At 42.4% G+C, this 19814-nt stretch overlaps 1 protein-coding gene across 40 annotated transcripts in view; it reads right to left on the bottom strand.

Annotated features, from left to right (window-relative positions):
- LOC106846673 (zinc finger protein 211-like) overlaps positions 1-19814 on the bottom strand; it is a 51468-nt gene that overhangs the window by 9928 nt on the left and 21726 nt on the right. For 21 of the 40 annotated variants that reach the window (XM_070498708.1, XM_070498710.1, XM_070498724.1 and 18 more), the window contains exons 1-2: positions 11502-11779; positions 469-541 (exon numbers count right to left, since the gene is read on the bottom strand). The gene's annotated coding sequence lies outside the window, so the exon portion shown is untranslated. Of the gene's footprint in view, positions 1-468; positions 542-11501; positions 11780-19814 lie in introns of those variants that run through there. The other 19 variants (XM_070498715.1, XM_070498728.1, XM_070498696.1 and 16 more) reach the window with 2 other exon arrangements.

The following is a 19814-nucleotide window of genomic DNA, read 5'->3' as shown; positions in this document are numbered from 1 at the left end:
ACTAGGCTATACCACCTAGGTTTGTGTAAGTACACTCACGATGTGCACACAATGACGAAATCACCTAACGACACATTTCTCAGAATGTATCCCCGTCATTAAGCAACTCATGACTATACTGTGAGGGCAGGGTTATTAGAATTGTTACTCAATACTGAATGCAAAATTCCTGGCAGATTAACTGGCATAGTTTGAGATGACAAATTTATTAGACACATGATAGAATGTCCTGGAGGGAACGTAGAGCCCAGAGGCTACATTTGGGAAAAGATGTTTTCCTTGCCCAGCAGGCAAAGCAGAACTGAGAGACACAGCTGTCATTAATGAGCACAAAGGAATGAAATGCTGAGAAACATGAAGACACAAGTCAAGAAAGGTGTTCATCAGCCAGTGGCTTGGGTTCACAATCAGGGCTATCAGAAAGGACAAAACAGAAGTGAGTAAGTAAAAGGAGCCAAACATGCTCACCAGGATCAGGATGGTGCATGTGGCTCCGGAAGAAAGTCTATTGCTGAGAATGTATTGGACTCACTGCTTGTATCTGCAAAGAACAAAGACAGTGGAGCCGTTAGCCAGACCATGAGGCTCAAACACATTATATCTGTATCACAGATACTGACTATATTTTCTAAGTCTTTTAATCTGTCTGGAATATCCCAGGAAAATATGCATATATTTTCTCCCACACTTATGTTTCTGCTCCTCAACAAAACTGTCACTCTCATAGTAATATTGATATATACTAAAGAGTTTCAGGATCCAGCAGAGGAAATAGTGAAGCCAATGTATTCTGGGAATCAAATTTGAGTTTCATCCAGAGAGGTAGCGGGACAAAGCTTAATGGTCTGGAAACAGCTCAGGAGGCAAGTCAAGCTGAGGGCAAGCCTCATGCCCATTCTGTGTAAACAGAAGACAAGTTTACATCCAGGATCATTCAATCAAAAACTTGCCATTGGTAGATGATTTCTTTAGGGAAAGAACCAACTTGTTAGCAAAGACCAACTGACCCACCTCTGTGGGTCTCAACACATGCCCCATTTTGAATTACAAAGTTAAGTCATAAACTTATAAACAGAAGAGTGGAGAAAGTTCCAAGAATCTCAACCCTAGTCTGAGTAAGGAAGATAATATTCAAACTTAAGTTAGTAGAAACTACTTCATCAATTTAGAGTGTATGTTAGAGGCTGATTTTATTTGAATCAGAGGACTCCAACGACAAAGAAAGATTATTAGGTCATTATCATTAGACCAGAAAATTTCTTCACTCACATAAATGGTTTCAATTTAATAATAATTTTAAGAGCAAGTCTTTCATAATTACAAAGCTATTTTGTGTAGATTGTTTTGTAATAACAAAGATAAGAATCAACCTAAAATCTATCAATGGGAGATAGAATAAGCATTAGATAGTTGTGGACACAAGCAATAAATTTTCTCTACTGTTTAACTTTCAGGTCATAATCTTGCATTATAAAAAAGTATCAGAATATCATATGTAGATAGCTCTTTTTTCCTAAAAATAGGAAGAAAATTAATTTATTTGTGTGTTTATATATGTGTACGTGCTTATATTAAATACTTAAATTAAGTTTTTAAAACCTTATAAAAATGGTATCTATTAAGAGAGAGGGAAAAACGTGGAAGAGACAGGATTAAAGACAGATTCCTTTAAGTGTACATTTTGCTGTTTTTGTTTTGTTTTGTTTTTAAAGATTGGCACCGGGGCTAACATCTGTTGCCAATCTTTTTCTTTTCCTTCTTCTTCTTCTCCCCAAAGCCCCCCAGTACATAGTTGTATATTCTAGTTGTAGGTCCTTCTAGTTGTGCCGTGTGGGATGCCGCCTCAGCATGGCCTGATAAGTGGTGCCATGTCTACACCCAGGATGCAAACTGATGAAACCCTGGGCCGCTAATGTGGAGCGTGCGAACTTAAATACATGGCCACGGGGCCGGCCCATGAAACATTTTAAAATACAATTCACAAAAATGAAATAAAAACTCTTGGGGCAATTATCTCAGAGAAATGAAAGCTTATTTTCATATATGAATGTTCATAGCATCTTTATTCATTATAGTGAAATACTAGGAACAACCCAAATGTCCTTCAATGGATGAATAATTGAACAAATTCTGGTATATCCATACCATGGAGTGCTACTCAGCAGTAAAAAGGAAGGAACTACTGATACATGCAATACTCTGAACAGACCTTAAGCCCATTATGTTTAGTAAAGAAATACCAAAAAGCTACATACTGTAGTATGCCATTCCATTTATACACCTTCTTCAAAAATCACAATACTACAGAGATAGAGAATGGATTAGTGGTTTCCAGAGGACGGGGACAAGAGTGGGGTGTGGGGCTGGTGTGAATACACTTTAAACACAGCATGAGAGAACTCTTTGTGGTGACAGACCAGTTCTGTATCTTAACTGCAGTGGTGATAATGTGAATCTATATATGGCAAGAATTTGGGAGAATTACACCCACACACATTAAAAATGGTGAAAAGTGAATAAGGTCTGTAGTCCAATTAACAATGATGTACCAATGTCAATTTCTGGTTTTGATGTTATACTACAGTTACATAAAATGTCACCCACCATTTGGGGAAGCTGAGTGAAAGGAACATGGGACTTTCATACTATTTATGTAACTTCCTGTGAGCCTATAATTATTTCAAAGTAAAAAGCTAAAAATAAAATAAAAATATAATTGCGTATCAAATCTTAGGCCTTAGCCAAACAAAGAGAAATTATTTCTATCTAATTTTAAATTCAATAATTTCACTCTATTTCTACACTAATAAATAACTGAATGATGTAAAACGTTTCACTAACATTATTGAGAAAAATGGTTTAATTTTTAATTATATTTATATATCTAAGTCTATATATCTCTACAGCTGTCTATGCCTTTATCTGATACATCTTTGCATATCTGTCTATTTTCCCCAAACATCATTTTAACTTAAAGAAAATAAGGAGTCTTGAGGAATTGGCTGAACCCACGTCTAGGGCAGGAGGAACAGAAAATAAGCCCAGACACCTCACTGTACAAGAAAGCAAGGGAGTTATCAAAGGCCACTGGTATCATGTGAACAGGACATAAGAGCTAATGTGAACAATTCCCAATGGTTAAGTAGGAGATATTTTCTGCATCAAACTAATACTTACAATGGACAAAAATATAAAATTTTTAAAATTCTATGTTTACTATTACTAAAAGAAAAATATCCTCACATTTGGAAAATAGCAAAGGATCAAACCATCACACTGAGAAAGGATAAATAAAAGAATCAAAATATTTTTGTGTATCTTCTTTTACCTGAACTTTTCCTTCAGTAACTTTCTTCTTTGTAAAGAAAGTGTTCCACCTAATAAAAGAAAAGGGGGGGCTAGCCCTGTGGGCGAGTGGTTAAGTTCGTGTGCTCTGCTTCAGCAGCCCAGGGTTTCACCGGTTGGAATCCTGGGCTGGGTGAGGACACGGCATCGCTCATCAGACCGTGCTGAGGCGGCGTCCCACACGCCACAACTGGAAGGACTCACAACTAAAAATACACAACTATGTACTAGGGACCTTTGGGAGAAAAAGGAAAAAAAAAATCTTTAAAATAAATAAATAAATAAAAGAAAAAGAAAAGAAAAGGGAAGGTAGACCTGGACCATCACCTATACTGAGGGTACAGGCAGTAATTGTCAATGGCTGCCAAACCCCTTAGGTGACAGAGGGATTCAGGTATAGTCAATATATTGACTACACTGATCACAATCTCACAAAAAGAGAAAAATAAGATATCATGTGCTTTATAAAGTGATGCAAAAAGTAGACATAGCCACATATGAATAATTCTGAATCTGATCTGATCTCTAAAATAACTACCTTTTTGCGAGGATACAAGGCATAGGAGGGCATGATCAAAGACATCATGAGAAGGCACTAAGTCAAATCAGAACATCAGAAAATTCAATGTGGTGTACGTTCTCTTTCAAACAATCAAAATTAGTATATACAAGGGAGTTCTCCATAGAATATAATAAAAATCAAGATATATAAAATGTGGTAAGAAATGATTTCCTGTTTAAGATTTTTAAAAAAATTTTTCCTTCTCCCCAAAGCACCTCCAGTACATAGTTGTATATTTTAGTTGTAGGTCCTTTTAGTTGTGACACGTGGGACGCTGCCTCAGCACGGCCTGATGAGTGATGCCATGTCCATACCCAGGAGCCAAACCCGTGAAATCTGGGGCTGCTGAAGCAGAGTGCACAAACTTAACCACTTGGCCACAGGGCCAGCCGGATTTCCTGTTTCTTTAAACAGACCTGTCAAATTATTTAATAAACGCAGGAAAATTTGAATACTACATCTGTTTTGGTATTACATAATATGCAGGAACTATTGTTTATATTTACGTATGATCAAGATACTGCAATTAAGTTAAACAAAAAAGTCCTTGCCTGTTAGGGACACTCACTGAAGTATTTAGGAAGGCAGTGCTAGGACTTCTGGAGTTTGCCTTAACTGAAGCAGTTGCTGGGGGAGATGGAGTAGGGAGTTTAGATGAAATGGTTTAGGCTGTGTGATGGGGACTTGTGGTTTTTTATAATACCCTCCTCATTTTTCTAGATATTTAAAAAAAAAATCCTGTAATATTATTTACAAAAGACTTTATATTAAAAAACATGCTGAGTTTTGTTTTCTGTTTGCTGTAAGACTGTCCTTTTATTCTGTAATGTATCATATTTTCTTATTTTGTATCTTACAACCTCTCAAGTTCAGGTAAATATTACTATATTTCCAATCATTTTTCCTTAGCAAGGTTAAAAACATTAAATGCCTTCAATTTTAGGAGAGGTAGAGTGCAGTCAGCCATGCCAGGGGAGGTGTCAAGTGGGGAAGGGACAATCCAACTGTGTGGGTTGTTATTTCACAGCTCTCACCAAGGTGTCACTTCATTTCAGATCATCAAACTCAGGGTGTTATCTAAAATAACAATTTTTTAAACCAGAAAAACTAAAAAAAAAGAGGTTCAATTAAAAGACTATGCATGGGGCCAGCCCTGTGGCCTAGTGGTTAACTTTGGTGTGCTCCGATTTGGCGGCCCAGGTTCGGTTCCCAGGTGTGGACACACACCACTTGGTGGCAGCCATGCTGTGGTGGCAACCCACATACAAAGTAGAGGAAGCCTGGCACAGATGTTAGCCCAGGGGGAATCTTCCTCAGCAAAACAAACAAACCAACAACACTATGCAAACATATGTCTATTATTAGGAGAAGATTATGGATTCCCAATACTATGCCAATATTATCCCAATATCTGACACCATTCACGGATAAAGATGCAGTATATTTGGGGATACTACCTCATAGACAACTTGTATTTCTCCCAAAATTATAAGCTTTTAAAAAGTATTATCACGGCTAAATGTTAGAAGCACACACAAATTGTTTAGAAATGAGCCACAATGCCAGGTATCAGCATAAATGAGGTGTCCGAAAAAGATCAGGTGAAAATGACAGTGAGATGAGGACACTGAGGTCTAAGAACTGAGAGAAGGAAGCTAAGCAAAGGCTTAGCTCTGTTTATGGCCAATCTGAGGGTTCTCTTTTCTAAATATGATGTGTTTTTACTTTGGAAAACCTTACAGAATTGTAGTCTGAAAGAGAGAGAAGGAAAAGAAAGAACCACTTAGTTAAAAATGGTCAATCTTAGGAATAAACATGAAGAAGACAGAGAAACTTTTATTTGTTGCTTCAAAACCACACTAAGCGTCCAAAGCATGTCATATGTTATTTTCAGTGTACGAGACATATCAGGAAATGAAACTTAGAATCAGAAAACCTGGACAGTTGAGAAAGATGGACATTACACAATAATTAAAGTAAGTAAAATAAGCAATATATAATAAGAGAAAAGTGCCTTAAGAGAAAAAGGAGCCCAACTAGGGGGAAGGAGGTAGAAGGGATGCAATATTAAATATATTAATAAGGGGAGATCTCATTGACAATTGATTAGTTCAGGTAAATCTTGAAAAGAGGTGAAGAAATAATCCATGTGAATATTCTGGGCGTATGATACAAGTAAAAGAAACAGCTAGCGTGCTATCAGGTCCCACGCAAAGCTAGGTGCCCATGCACACGAAAACAGCTGAGTGAGGTGGAATATTTAAGAGAGGAGGTCACACAGGAACATGAGGCTCCACAGGGGTCCCATAAAGATGTTGAATTTTCTCTTAGAAAAATGGTAGCCATTACAGAATTTAACCAAAAGGTATACTAGAGTAGGTATACTCTAGTATACCTGTATGTATTCATGTATGTATTCATGTGTCATGCACGCATATTTAACTGACTTTTTCTGACTCATACACTGAAAGAGCCACAGAGTCTGGTAAGTTGAAAATAGTCTGCAGAAGCATAAGAGTGGGAGCAGGGAGACCAGTTAAACAACCACTGAAGGAATCCAGATGAGAGAGGATGATGGCTCCGACCAGTCTCAGAGCAGAAATGCTTATGGGAAGTGGTTAGATTCCTGATTAATTTTGAGAATAGAGCCAACTGGATTTCTTATCAGAGTGGATGTGTGTGTGAGGGAAAGAATGCAACAAAGATGATATCTAGACTTTTGGTGTGCCCCAGCAAGTGGAAGAATGAAGTTGGCATCGACCGAGATTGGGAAGGCTGTGGCCAGGAAAGGATTGGAAGGAAGCTCAGGAGAAATTTTTTTTTTTTTGAGGAAGATTAGCCCTGAGATAACATCTGCTGCCAATCCTCCTTTTTTTGCTGAGGAAGACTGGCCCTGAGCTAACACCCGTGCCCACCTTCCTCTACTTTGTATGTGGGACGCCTACCACAGCATGGCTTGCCAAGCAGTGCCATGTCCGCACCTGAGATCTGAACCAGCGAACCCCGGGCCACCGAGAAGCGGAACAAGTGCACTTAACCACTGCGCCACGGGGCCAGGCCCAGCTGTACCATTTTGCATTGCCAACAGCAAGTATATGAGAGTTCCCATTCCTCCACATCCACTTCAAGATAAGTTTAGATCACAGAAAGGTATCTCTACAAAATGTTGATGTGATTCCTGAAGAATTAAAACCTCGTGTGTGTTCACACGTGCATGAGTGCATGTGCCAAGTGTGTTAGTGCCACATTTGTATGTATTCATGTGTCATGCACGCATATTTTTGTGTCTATGCACGTGTTTGTATGTCTTTGTATGTGTTTCGTGTGGGTGGGTAGGGCAGGGAAACGGACAGACAGGAGGGGTGTTTCTGGGTACTCCTAAAGCTCATCGAATTGTGCATTATAAAAGATTTGGCTATTCCAACTCAACGTAGCGCATCTGCACAACTGCATCAGGGCCCCAGAATGTCTTCCAAGGTATTCACAAGGTTCTCTTAATAGCCTGGAGCTAAGTGGACACATCTGACCACTTTTCTGTGTGCTTTCATATCTGTTGTTTCATTTTATCTACCAGCAGTCAGCTGAGTGATGACTATGTTTGTTTTTACCCTTCTTTATCATAAGCAATAACCAGAGTTCTAAACCCAGCAAAACATGCTCATAATGCTAGAGTGTGGATGCCCACAAGATTTTGTGCCCAGTGTGCTTTCTAGTATACCTGGAGTTGCCTGACAGAACATAGGATACCCAGTTTAATTTGAATTTCAGATGAGTAATGAATAATTTTACAAGGTACACTGCATGGGACATATTTATACTAAAAAAACAAAAATTCAGTATTTATCTAAAACTCACATTTCACTAAGTGTCCTATATTTTTATTTCCTAAATCTGGCAACCCTAAGTGTGTCAGTAAATGCACTATTTCAATTGGGTATAATTTTAATATGTGAAAATGGCTGTATTAGTTTCTTATTGCTGCTCTAATAATTACCACAAACTCAGTGGCTTAAACAACACAAATGTGTTATATTACAACTCTGGAAGTCAGAAGTCTAAAACGGATCTCACTGGTGTGAGCAGGGCCACCTTCCCTTCTGGAGGCTGTAGGAAGAATCCATTTTCTCGCCTTGTCCAGTCCTAGAGGCCACCCACATACCTAGGCTCATGGCCCCTTTCCATTTCGAAGCCAGCAATGGCTAGTTGAGTCTTTCTCACCCTGCATCACTCTGACATCTTCCCTTTTCTGCCTATCATTTCCCCATATAAGAACCCTTATGATTAGGGGCCGGCCTGGTGGCACAGCAGTTAAGTTCACACATTCCACTTCTCAGCAACCCGGGGTTCGCTGGTTCAGATCCTGGGTGCGGACATGGCACTGCCTGGCAAAAGCCATGCTGTGGCAGGCATCCCACGTATAAAGTAGAGGAAGATGGGCATGGATGTTAGCTCAGGGCCAGTCTTCCTCAGCAAAAAGAGGAGGATTGGCAGTAGTTAGCTCAGGGCTAATCTTCCTTAGAAAAAAAAAGGACCCAGTTGAGGGGCTGGCCATGTGGCCTAGTGTTTCAGTTCCACGTGCTCTGCTTTGGCAGCCTGGGGTCAGTTACCAGGTGCAGACTTACACCACTCAGTGGCAGCCATGCTGTGGCAGTGACCCACATACAAAATAGAGAAGGTTGGCAATAGATGTTAGCTCAGGATGAACCTTCCTCAGCAGGAAAAAAAATAAGAAAGACCCAATTGACCCTCTGATGATCCTCACTGCCAGAGGCAGCTCCAAAGCCTGGTATGAGGCCTCCCTGCTTAACTCTGTTCCTTGCTACAACCTCCACAACCCAGAATCACCTGTGAATCTCAGACACCCACGGCCTCTTTCCATTTCTGTGCTGCATTTGCTGTGCCCTTTGCAGTCAGAACTTCCCTCTTTCAACTTACCCCTCATTCAAAGGCCAGTCTCCCTGACTGCCCACCCCAGTCCTACTGGTTCTCAGAGATGACCATATATGCCCCTCAGCTTATCCTCCAGATTGAATGAAATACCTCAGGCCCCACCAAAGTTGCCACAAAATCCATGTTAGTCCCTTGAAGTAGGATATGCACCAGCTTTAGCGACTGAGTTATTAATCTGCCAACTCCTATGTTTCTGCATCCATCTCATGTCCAGTCGTCTCCTGGTAACCTTCACCACCTATGAGACTACCCTCTCCTCAACACAGTCTCCTTTCATGGTCACTTACTTCCCTAACCTGAGTATGTGTAGCTCAATCCCTCTGACCAGATATGCAAGCAGGAGGGCTAGTCCTCTGCCACCACTTTCCCTTTCCCAGTCTGAAAATGCCTTTACCATCACAGCCTAGAGATTGCCCCTCCTAAATTTAACTCACGGCTCCCTCACCTGGACATTGTCAATAGCTACAATATTTTGGATGTCTCCATCCTGAACCCCTCCCCAGATTTCCAGACCTGGGTCTCCAGCTGTCCACTTGATGCCTTCACTCAGTGGTCTTGAAATATGTCAGACCTTAAAATGGCCATAACAAAGTTCCTGATATCCCCAGTGAAAACTACTCCTACTATCGACTTCTCCATCTCAGTTGACAGAACTTCCATCCCTCTAGTTGCTTACGTCAAAACCCTAGGGTCATCTCTGAATCCTCTGCTTCACTTCTTTACTGTTATAGACTGAATGTTTGTGTCCCCCCAACAAATTCATATGTTGAACTCTCTGCCCCAATCTGATGGTATTACGAGATGGGGCCTTTGGGGAGAAATTAGAATTAGATGAGGTCACAAAGGTAGAGCCACCATGAATGGGATTAGTATTCTATGAAAGTCACGAGAGAGCTTGCTTCTCTCTCTTCTCCATCACGTAAGGACACAGGGAGAAGATGACTGTCTACGAACCAGCAAGCAAGCCCTCACCAGTCACAGAACCTGACCATGCCAGACAGCCTGATCTTGAACTTGGAGCCTCTTGAACTGTGAGAAATAAATTTCTGCTGTTTATAAGTTACCCAGTTTATGGCATTTTGTTATAGAAACCTAAGCAAACCAAGACATTTTCCTTCCACTCCGTATTAGGAAATCTAGCTGACCCTTAATAAACGTATATCCAGAATCCAGCCACTTCTCCTAAGCCACCATTCCACTCCATGAACCCTCAATTGGACTACTGCAGTAGCCTCCACCCTGGTTTTCCTTCCTCTTCCCTCACAATCTGTTCTCCACTGCGCAGCCAGATGGAGCCTGTTAAGACCTGGGCAAGATCATTTCCCTCCTCTGATCCAAACCTACCATCACCTCCAAAATAGATACCCAACTTCTCAGGCAGACATTCCAGCCCTTAAACCTGTCCTCCTGCTCTGTGCTCCCACCTGAAGGAAAGGAGAGCTATGGTTTCCTTAACGCTTCCAGCTCAGCTTTACCTCTGAGTATTTTTACATCCTGGTACTGGGATAACCTTTCCACACCTGTTTATGTTAGGTTCTAGAAATGTAAATACTTCCATATAGTTCCTGGTATGGACTCAGGACCCTAGGCTTGGTGGGGTTTCTCCAGGGTCCCCACACCCAGGGTCTGGAGGAACGGCACCTGGAGTCCAGGACACCACAATACAGAGAACATGTGGGTGGGGGAAGCAGCCAGTGAGGGAATGGGCCACCCTACACATACCTGTGTAGGTTCCATGGGCTCTTCAGCAGCCAGGCTTTAAGAGGCAGACTGTAGATGAAAACTACCATGTCAGTTCAGTGGGTTCGGGCCCCTGTGAACCCATGCCTGGCCCTTGAGGCCGGTGAGCTGGGGCTGCATGTCTAATCTCTGTCAGCCTCGGCGTCTCATCTTCCTAGCTCTGTATCCCTGAGCAATATTCAACCTCCTACGTGCCTCGACGTCTTCACCCTCCCTCAGTCTGTTCTTCCAGTGAAGAGCCTTCGGGAAACTTTTAAAACCCTAATGTAGTTTGTGTCCCTCCTCAGGTTTTTGTTTCTGTTTTCTGCATTTTGTCCCCAAATCGCCCCAGTAGACAGTTGGATGTTCTAGTTGTGGGTCCCTCTAGTTGTGGCATGTGTGACGCCGCCTCAACATGGCCTGATGAGAGGCGCCACGTCCGCGTCCAGGATCCGAACCCGCGAAATCCCAGGCCGCTGAAGCGGAGCGCGCGAACTTAGCCACTCGGCAACGGGGCCAGGCCCCCTCCTTTGTTTAAACGTCTGCAGAGCTTCTAGAATCCTAAGAATGCAGGGAGAACCCTCAGCCTGCTATCCCAAGCGTGCTCTGCCTCAAACTCTGTTCCTCGCAGGCACGACGGCGCGCAGGTTTCCCGAATACGCCGAGCTCAGCCGCCCCCGCCGCCACTGCACCTGCCGGTGACCCGCTTGTGACGCTCTCCCACCCGCCCGCCGCCACACTTCCGAGAGCGACATGAGACAGGAGAAGCTGAGGCGGAATGTTCACTCACAGCCATTGTCAGAAAAAGGCCCCCACCTACGAGCGCCTCATCGTCCTAGACCCGGAGGCCTGGGCTGTAAGGACGTGAGCAGACACCGCCCATCGGGGCTTGGGGACGGCGAGGCCCGGGAGACGCGGCACGTACCTCAGCCGGCTCCATCGGCGTGGCCGCCGCCATCCGGGCCTGCGGGCGGAGCGGGGCCGGGAGCGGGCCGGCGGTTCTCATACCGACCCTGGTACGGATCATCTCGGGCGGCACCGCGGCCGAGCCTCAGACTCGCTTTTCTACAACGGGGACTACTCCTCTGAGTCCTTCTCAGTCTTGTCACCCAGGCCCCGACCCACCAATCAGAACTTCTGTCCGGATGAACACACCCGAACAGCCAAAATGACCGCCCGGAGGAAGACGCCGGAAGTCCCGCCCCGCGCTAGTATCACGCACGGAAACGCCTCTGTCCTGAGCCTTCATTGGTTCAGCGAGGCAGCAGTTAGACGCAGAGCATACAGGGTAATGTAGTTCCTACGGATTCAAACGCCGCGGGTAAAGCGTCTCCTACCGGGCCTCCAGCAGAAAATTTTAGGTGACTTTCCCGTGAGGGTCCCCGGGAAGTGGCATCTCTGGGTCCCAGGGCTTAGAAGGGTCTTCGTCCCTTCTTAAAGGGGCAGAACTCAGATTTCTGGGGAGTGTTGTGTGCTGCCTGTTTCTGTTCACCAAAGTGTTTGAGGATGTGTAATTTCAGGCCCCGTGAAGCTCAGCATGCTTCTAGAGGCTAAACAAATTATTCATATTCTCCTAGAGGCTACGGATCCAATGCACATATCATTTCATAGTCATCAGACACAAAATGTGTCCACTGGTAGCAGAAGCTAATAAACATTCCATGTTGCAATTCGAAACCATACACTATGAAGTGTTCGAGTTTTATCACTCTCTGTATGTTCGGTCAGAGACAAAAGAAAAAACACTCCAGACTGGGCCATGACAGGAAAGATAGTAGAGGGAGGTTGAGCTATCCTGAAGCAGGATCACAAAGGTGGATCTCTGTAGTTACCACAGAAAATATCTCCCCTGACTGTATAATAAATTATTGTGTCCAATTTAGTGAGCAACACATTTATCCATTTACTATCTCTTTTTGGATAGCTGACAGTCACTTCCTTCTGGGAATCTGACATCAGTCTCAAAAACAGGACAACAAAAGATACGCTATTTTGATATGGCACAGGGGCTGCAATGTTCACAGGTGGAGCCTGTCTGAAAAGGGTGCTCTGAACCCGATAATGCATGGGGTAACTTAAATCCAAGATCTCATCTCATTGCTGGAAAGTGGTTACCATTTCCCCTGTGATGACAAGGACTGCTCAGCATGAGGAATTGATATTATCTGAGAAAAACAGTTGTAAAATGCAAATTACAAAAGGTATTAATAATGACCATGTAGTGATTCAGAAGTGTCTTCAGGGATGGTAAAAATGTGAAGATCTTACAGCAGGGATGTCTGAGAAGATAGAATTAAACTGAGCATGGGACTAGAACCACCACTCTCAAGACTGTCTCCAAAATATGATTTTTTATTCTTAAAATCATTAAGCAATACCAGCGTTCAGGGAAAGTTAAAGGGGACATTAAGAGTGGGCAGATGGGAGGGCAAAAGGGGTGATCAGGCTCACATGTGTGGTGATGGACTCTAAGTAGTTTTTCGGTGGTGAACATGATGTAATCTACACAGAATTTGAAATATATTACGATGTACATCTGAAAGCTATATAATGTTATAATCCAATGTTACCGCAATAAAAAAAAAAAAGGGGGGGCCGGCCTGGTGGCGCAGCGATTAAGTTTTTACGTTCAGCTTCTCGGCGGCCTGGGGTTCGCCAGTTCGGATCCCAGGTGCAGACATGGCACCGCTTGGCAAAAGCCATGCTGTGGTAGGCGTCCCACATATAAAGTGGAGGAAGATGGGCATGGATGTTAGCTCAGGGCCAGTCTTCCTCAACAAAAAGAGGAAGATTGGCAGTGGTTGGCTCAGGGCTGATCTTCAAGGAAAAAAAAAAAATGTGGGCAGAAATGTAAAAACATACAGGGAAGCTGAGGTGTCGTCTTTATTCACTGTTCTAACAAATTATCAGTGAGTAAATATTTGGCTTCAAGACCTTACTGGAGATCCATGGGAGACACTGGGGCACAAAAGGGACCCCCGGAGGAAGACTCCTACCCTCCTGGGGTTATATTTAAGGAAAACACAGCAATCATAAAAGAAGAAATACTAAATCATATAGTAGGTTGGAATGTGGTAGGCACAATGCAAAGTACATAAGATGAATGTGCTTAGAAGCAGCATATGGTATGGATATTACATAGTGCAGTAAGGGAGGCCTCTTTGAGAGGGTCATTGACCAAAAACTTGAAGGAGATGTGGGATGACTATGTGGGTATTTCTGGCATAAGTTCTGACAGAACAAGCAGGTGGCTAGACAGTTTTGGTGGGTTGAGCCTTCACAGGGCTCCTCAGCAGTGGAAGGCCTAGGACTCCAGCTAAGTCAGCCATTAGCCTGACTTGCTCATTGCAGAGACACTCAGGGGAAGCGTGTGAAAACTTGCCTCTGCCTCCAGGAGTCTACAAATTTCCACTTTGGTGGACTAGGGGCTGGAACCATACAGCCTCATTTTTCATAGAATCCTCATTTTCAAGTTTGATTCCTGGTCCTTTACCATCAGCGTCACCTGGGGAATGGTTAGAAATGCTTTCTCATTTCAGAATGCAACCTAGTGACATTCTGTGGATCAAGCCCTAGAATCTGTATTTTAACAATCTTTCAGGTGATTCTGAAGCATGTTCAAAAACATTCCATCCTGTTGTGGTTTCCGTGGATCACGTCACTGTGTTTCTTGTAATAACGAGTCCCGTCTAAATCTGCAGGATTTTTGAACTGATATTAAAAAGGGAGGGGGTCAATATAGGTTATTTTTCCTAATACAAAACGCTATATACAATCATAAAGTAGAGTGTGAAAAGTCTATGATATTTCTACCTCTTGGAGAAAAATGTTTGCAGTACAACATTATCTTTTCAGAATTGTGTCTGCACATGTGTGCATCACTCAGTGTGTGTCTCTGTGTTCAAATATATTCCTTTATAAATTGTTTTTCTCAGTAAAAATAAAGTCAGACTTTGTATACCAATCTGTTTTGATTCTCTTGCTTAATATGACTTGGACAGCCTGAAGCTACTTTCTCCTTTTATATCTGATACTTCCTCATACTTCTTTCTCTTGAAACGTTATGGACCAAAAGCTGCCTCCTTTTAAAGACTGCTTTGCATTCTGTCCTCTGCAAGTACCGTGGCCAGCCAGCTGCTGAGGGCTCATGGCTACTCTTTGCCTCTTGGTCCCTGCGGGGCCCCTTCTCCAAGGCCAAAGAAAACTCCTCAGAGGCAACCACAGTCCTCCAGTGCTCGTCCAGCCCTTCTGAAGCTCCCCAAGGTCAGCAAAACCAGACCAAATTGTGATAGCATGAAAGCCGAGAGGCTGGCAATCATGTCCTGGGGTCGGATTCAGGTGTGGCTCCCAATGCAGAGTACATGAGGCCACATCCTGACCCAAGGGCAGATCGCCAAGACTTCATGGACTTGTCCACAAGAGAGGGGCCAGTACTGTTCAGGTGCCACAGGTAGAGTGTCAACTTCTGGAGTAGGAGGAAGTGGGACCTCAACTTCTGAGCCAGAGGTGAGGACATCACCTCTGGATGAGGAAGCTGGGATGCAGTGGCTGGTGGCACCTGTCTGCACCTGACCTCTGTTGCAAGAGTGAGGGTCTCCAGCTCTGGGGCTGGGGGTCCAAGGGAACCTGGCCTGAGGTTTAGCAACACCCTTGCCTGCGTAGGCCCCCCTGAGAAGATGTAACAGGGCACCCCTGAAAAGATGTAGCCACAGGATTTCCAGTTCTCTCTGCAGCCTGGGCTCTGATCTCTGTTGCCTCTGCTGTCCAGGTTAAGTTCAGCACGCTCCACTTCAGAAGCCTGGGTTTGGTTCCCGGGCATGGACCTACACTACTTGTCGTGAGTGGCCATGCTGTGGTGGTGACCCACATACAAAATAGAGGAAGACTGGCATAAATATTAGCTAAGGGTGAACCTTCCTCAAGCCAAAACAGGAAGTTTGGCAATGGATGTTAGCTCAAGTCGAATCTTCCTCAGCAAAAAAAGAGAAAAAAGTAAGTAAATATTTCTAAAAGCTAAATAAGCCTCTTACCAGTTTTCCAGCCCAGGAATCTCCTCCAGAACCCAAGAGACAGTTCTTTGAAATGCAATCATCAAGGAAGATAGTGCCCCTATCCTCCAGCTTTGGTGGTAGTAGGAGCCTAACTTCAGCAGGAGCCTAGGTCCAAGTCATAAGACTACTTCTTATCATAAAGGTATGAGAAATTTTTCTTTAGATAAAGGCACTCAGCAAATGCCAATGGCCCCTCCAATTATGAGAATTTATGATGAACCATATGAGAAATGGTGCTGTCAAGTCCTTGTACTTGAGGACTTGTTTTCATTTATTTTAAGAACATGTATGTAATGGGTTGTATCTTCCTGGCTATATAAAAGCCTGAGAGTTCTTATCGACTTCACAATCTCGTTACTGGATTGCCTGTGACACACGTGACATTCTGGTTTAACGCTATCAAAAATAAAATTGTTTTCTTTCTCTTCTACTTGTGTGGAGAGGTTTTCTGTGTTAACAGGACATTTTGTTTATAATTATGTTTCCCCAATAGTTTCTATCTCAGAACTCCAAAACACTGAAAATCCCCTACATGGCATTATCATGAAATCCAGAACTACATTAGTGAATAACACTAACATTTTAAAAAGTCATCTTTGAGTAATTATTATTTACATTTTTTATTACCATAAAATATACATAATGCAAAATTACCATTTTAACCCTACAGTTCAGTGGCAGTTAAGTACATTCACACTGCTGTGCAACCATCACAACTATCCATCTCCAGAATTCTTACATCATCCCAAACTGAAACGCTGTACCCATGAAACAATAACTCCCCATGCTCCCAGAACCTGGCAAGTACCAGACTACCTTCTGACTCCCAGTACCTAATGTAAGTGAAGTCAGAAATCACACAGTATTCATCTGGTTGTATTTGACTAGTTTCACTTAGCGTTGTCTTCAAGGTTCATCCATGTTAACGTATGTGCCAGTACTTCATTTTATAAGGCTGAATAATATTCTATTGTATATATATGCCACATTTTGTTTATCCATTCATCTCTCGATGGACATGTGTGGGTTTTCTATCTTTTGGCTACTATAAATAATGCCATGAACACTGGTGTACAAATGTGTGAGACCCTGCTTTCAATTACGTGTGTACATATTTAGAAGTGAAATTCCTGAATCATATGGTTAACTCAGTGTTTAATTTTTTGAGGAATCATCATGCATTTGAGTAATTATTTATACCATGTTCATTTTTTTGGCAGTCCAAAAACTGCTCCTATCAATTCTCTTGGCCTCAGAGACAGTTTGTTGGCTTAACAAAATAAACCTTTATTAGAATTGTTTTGATTATTCTCCCTTGAAGTTCATCCTATTTCAATTGTTAGAAAATGCACTTTTGTTCAGTTCCTGATATGCAGTTATGTAAGTCCTTGTTTCTCATTATTGAAGACTTATAATACTGTCCCATCTATGTTATTATTTATTTATTTTTAAAGATTTTATTTTTCTTTTTTCTCCCAAAGCCCCCCGGTACATAGTTGTGTATTGTTAGTTGTGGGTCCTTCTAGGTGTGGCATGTGGGATGCCATCTCAGCATGGCTTGGTGAGCGGTGCCATGTCTGCGCCCAGGATTCAAACTGGCGAAACCCTGGGCCGCCGAAGCGGAGCACGTGAACTTAACCACTCAGCCACAGGGCCGGCCCCTGTCCCATCCGTCTTAGAATCTGGATTTTCATGAGTCTAGATTGTAGTTTTGCTCTTTGTAGCTTGCCCCTTACTTCTAATGAATTGCTTCTTATTCTTTATAACTTGAGAAAATAATTGAATTAAAATGACTTTTATCAGAAAGTACTATGCGTTAGTGCTTTCTATATTCAAGAACTATTTATGGCAGCTGGCCCCATGGCCGAGTGGTTAAGTTCGCACGCTCTGATGCAGCGGCCCAGGGTTTCACTGGTTCAGACCCTGAGCATGGACATGGCACCACTCATCAGGCCATGTTGAGGCGGCGTCCCACATGCCACAACTAGAAGGACCCACAACTAAAATATACAACTATGTACTGGGGGGACTAGGGGAGAAAAAGCAGAAAAAAAAAAAACACCATATATGCAACTCCAACACTCTTTTTCCAGAATTGTGCCACTTCCTGGTATTTTTTATCAGTGATTTCTAACATGATTCATATTCTCTCTTGTTCCCTTTCCCTCTCCTTCTATCCCTTGTCTGCTATATCACTCTCTCTTGCTTTATCCTATGTGTTTGCTCTCTCTCTGATGAAGACCACACCTGGCCACAGGTAATTCATTAAATGTGTGCAGTGACCCTATACTAACCTTCCACAAAAAGGGAAGACAGGAGAATGATGAGCCATCTGGAGTGGCTTCCCAGACTAGGAATCTTCTTCACATAGATTTATTCCTGGCAAAATGAAGAGGAAATGTTACTGGCTGAATTCAAGACAAGAAGCTAGATGTCAGATATTTTCTCTCAGTTTTTCATATCATTTAATGATCTTCAAGGATGCAGTTGAATTTTTTTTAATTTTTTTTTAAAGATTTTATTTTTTTCCTTTTTCTCCTCAAAGCTCCCCAGTACATAGCTGTATATTCTTCGTTGTGTGTCTTTCTAGTTGTGGCATGTGAGATGCTGCCTCAGCATGGTTTGATGAGCAGTGCCATGTCCGCGCCCAGGATTCGAACCAACGAAACACTGGGCCACCTGCAGCGGAGTGTGCAAACTTAACCACTTGGCCACGGGGCCAGCCCTGAATTTTGATATAGTTATGAAACGTAATCTTTATAGTGCAATTACAGACTGTACTTCTGCCTTCTATCTGCTCTTCCATGTCTTCTGAAAATCTCATGTTGCCTCTTCACATTGCAGAGCCAGGGGCATTTTTAGCATGTAGATGATGGTAGATAACACAGTATGTAGGAAGCACCCAATTCAGGCAGAGAGATTCCAAATCTCATGACATCATCTGGAGCCTGATTAATGTAATGTGATGAGCAGAGCTCACATTAATTGGGGTGAGCAGGACATGCATAAGAAATCAGGATTGTGCCTCCACAGGAAAAAATTCTGTGACCTGCTGGAGAGGAAACATCTTCCCTCCCCTCTTAAATCAAGAAAATATGAATTTAAGAAAGAGACTAAATTATTTCAGATAGGAGTATTAAGTGATTTTATAAGTTTCAAAATTCAAATGTTTTACTAACTTTTTTTTTTTCCTAATTTAGGCATCTTTCTTCTAATATCATACTAAGTCTCTTGATTCACCGCTGCTCCTTTCATTCTTCCTACTCACAAATTTGTGCTCTACAGAATCTTTTAAATTACATTTTTGGTATGAGTGACTGGATTCCAGGGACAAGGAGACTGATGTTTGCTATCACTTAATTTAATTGTTTTACAAATGGTAGAGGTACAAGGTGGTCATTACGTTACAAGTTAAAGATCTGGTAGGAGACTTAATGTCTAAGAGAAGAAACACCGCTTCAAAAACAGAAAAGGAACCTAACACCTGAGGGACCATGGTATTCTGTCTGAGAGTTCAGCTAGTTTGAGACAAGACAGACATTGGCCTCATTCTATTGCTTCTTTCACTACAAATCCATAAGTTTGGCACAGACACCCCAGTTCGCATATGCAAGAACACAGATGTGTTGTGGAGAGCTGTCTCCCTACTTCTGAGAAATACACGAGCATATATTTGGCTTTCTCCATTCCCACTGCCCTTATGGTCCAGGGTTTCCATAATTCTCATCTAGAGCATAAGGACAGTCTCATATCAATCATTGCTGTCATCAAATGGACCTCAACCCACCAAATCTTATTGATTTACAATCTTCTTACGCGTTGCTGTATAACTGTTCATAGTCTTATTATCCTTTGTATTTCTGTGGTATCAATTGTAAAACCTCCACTTTTATTTACAATTTTTATTGGGGTACTCTCTTTTTTTTTTATTAAGTTAATGATAGGTTACAATCTTGTGAAATTTCAGTTGTACATTAATGTTTGTCATTCGTGTTGTAAGTACACCCCTTCACCCTTTGCGCCCACCCCTCACCCCACCTTTCCCCTGGTAACCACTAATCTGTTCTCTTTGTCCACATTTTTAAAGTCCTCATATGAGTGGAGTCACACAGAGATTATCCTTCTCTAACTGGCTTATTTCACTTAACATAATTCCCTCAAGGTCTATCCATGTTATTGCAAATGGA

The sequence above is a fragment of the Equus asinus genome, chromosome 26 (genome assembly GCF_041296235.1).
Source record: "Equus asinus isolate D_3611 breed Donkey chromosome 26, EquAss-T2T_v2, whole genome shotgun sequence".
In the NCBI taxonomy this organism is placed as follows: Eukaryota; Metazoa; Chordata; class Mammalia; order Perissodactyla; family Equidae; genus Equus; species Equus asinus.
Note: the sequence above shows the minus strand (reverse complement) of the source record. Positions and strands in the feature narration are given on the sequence as shown.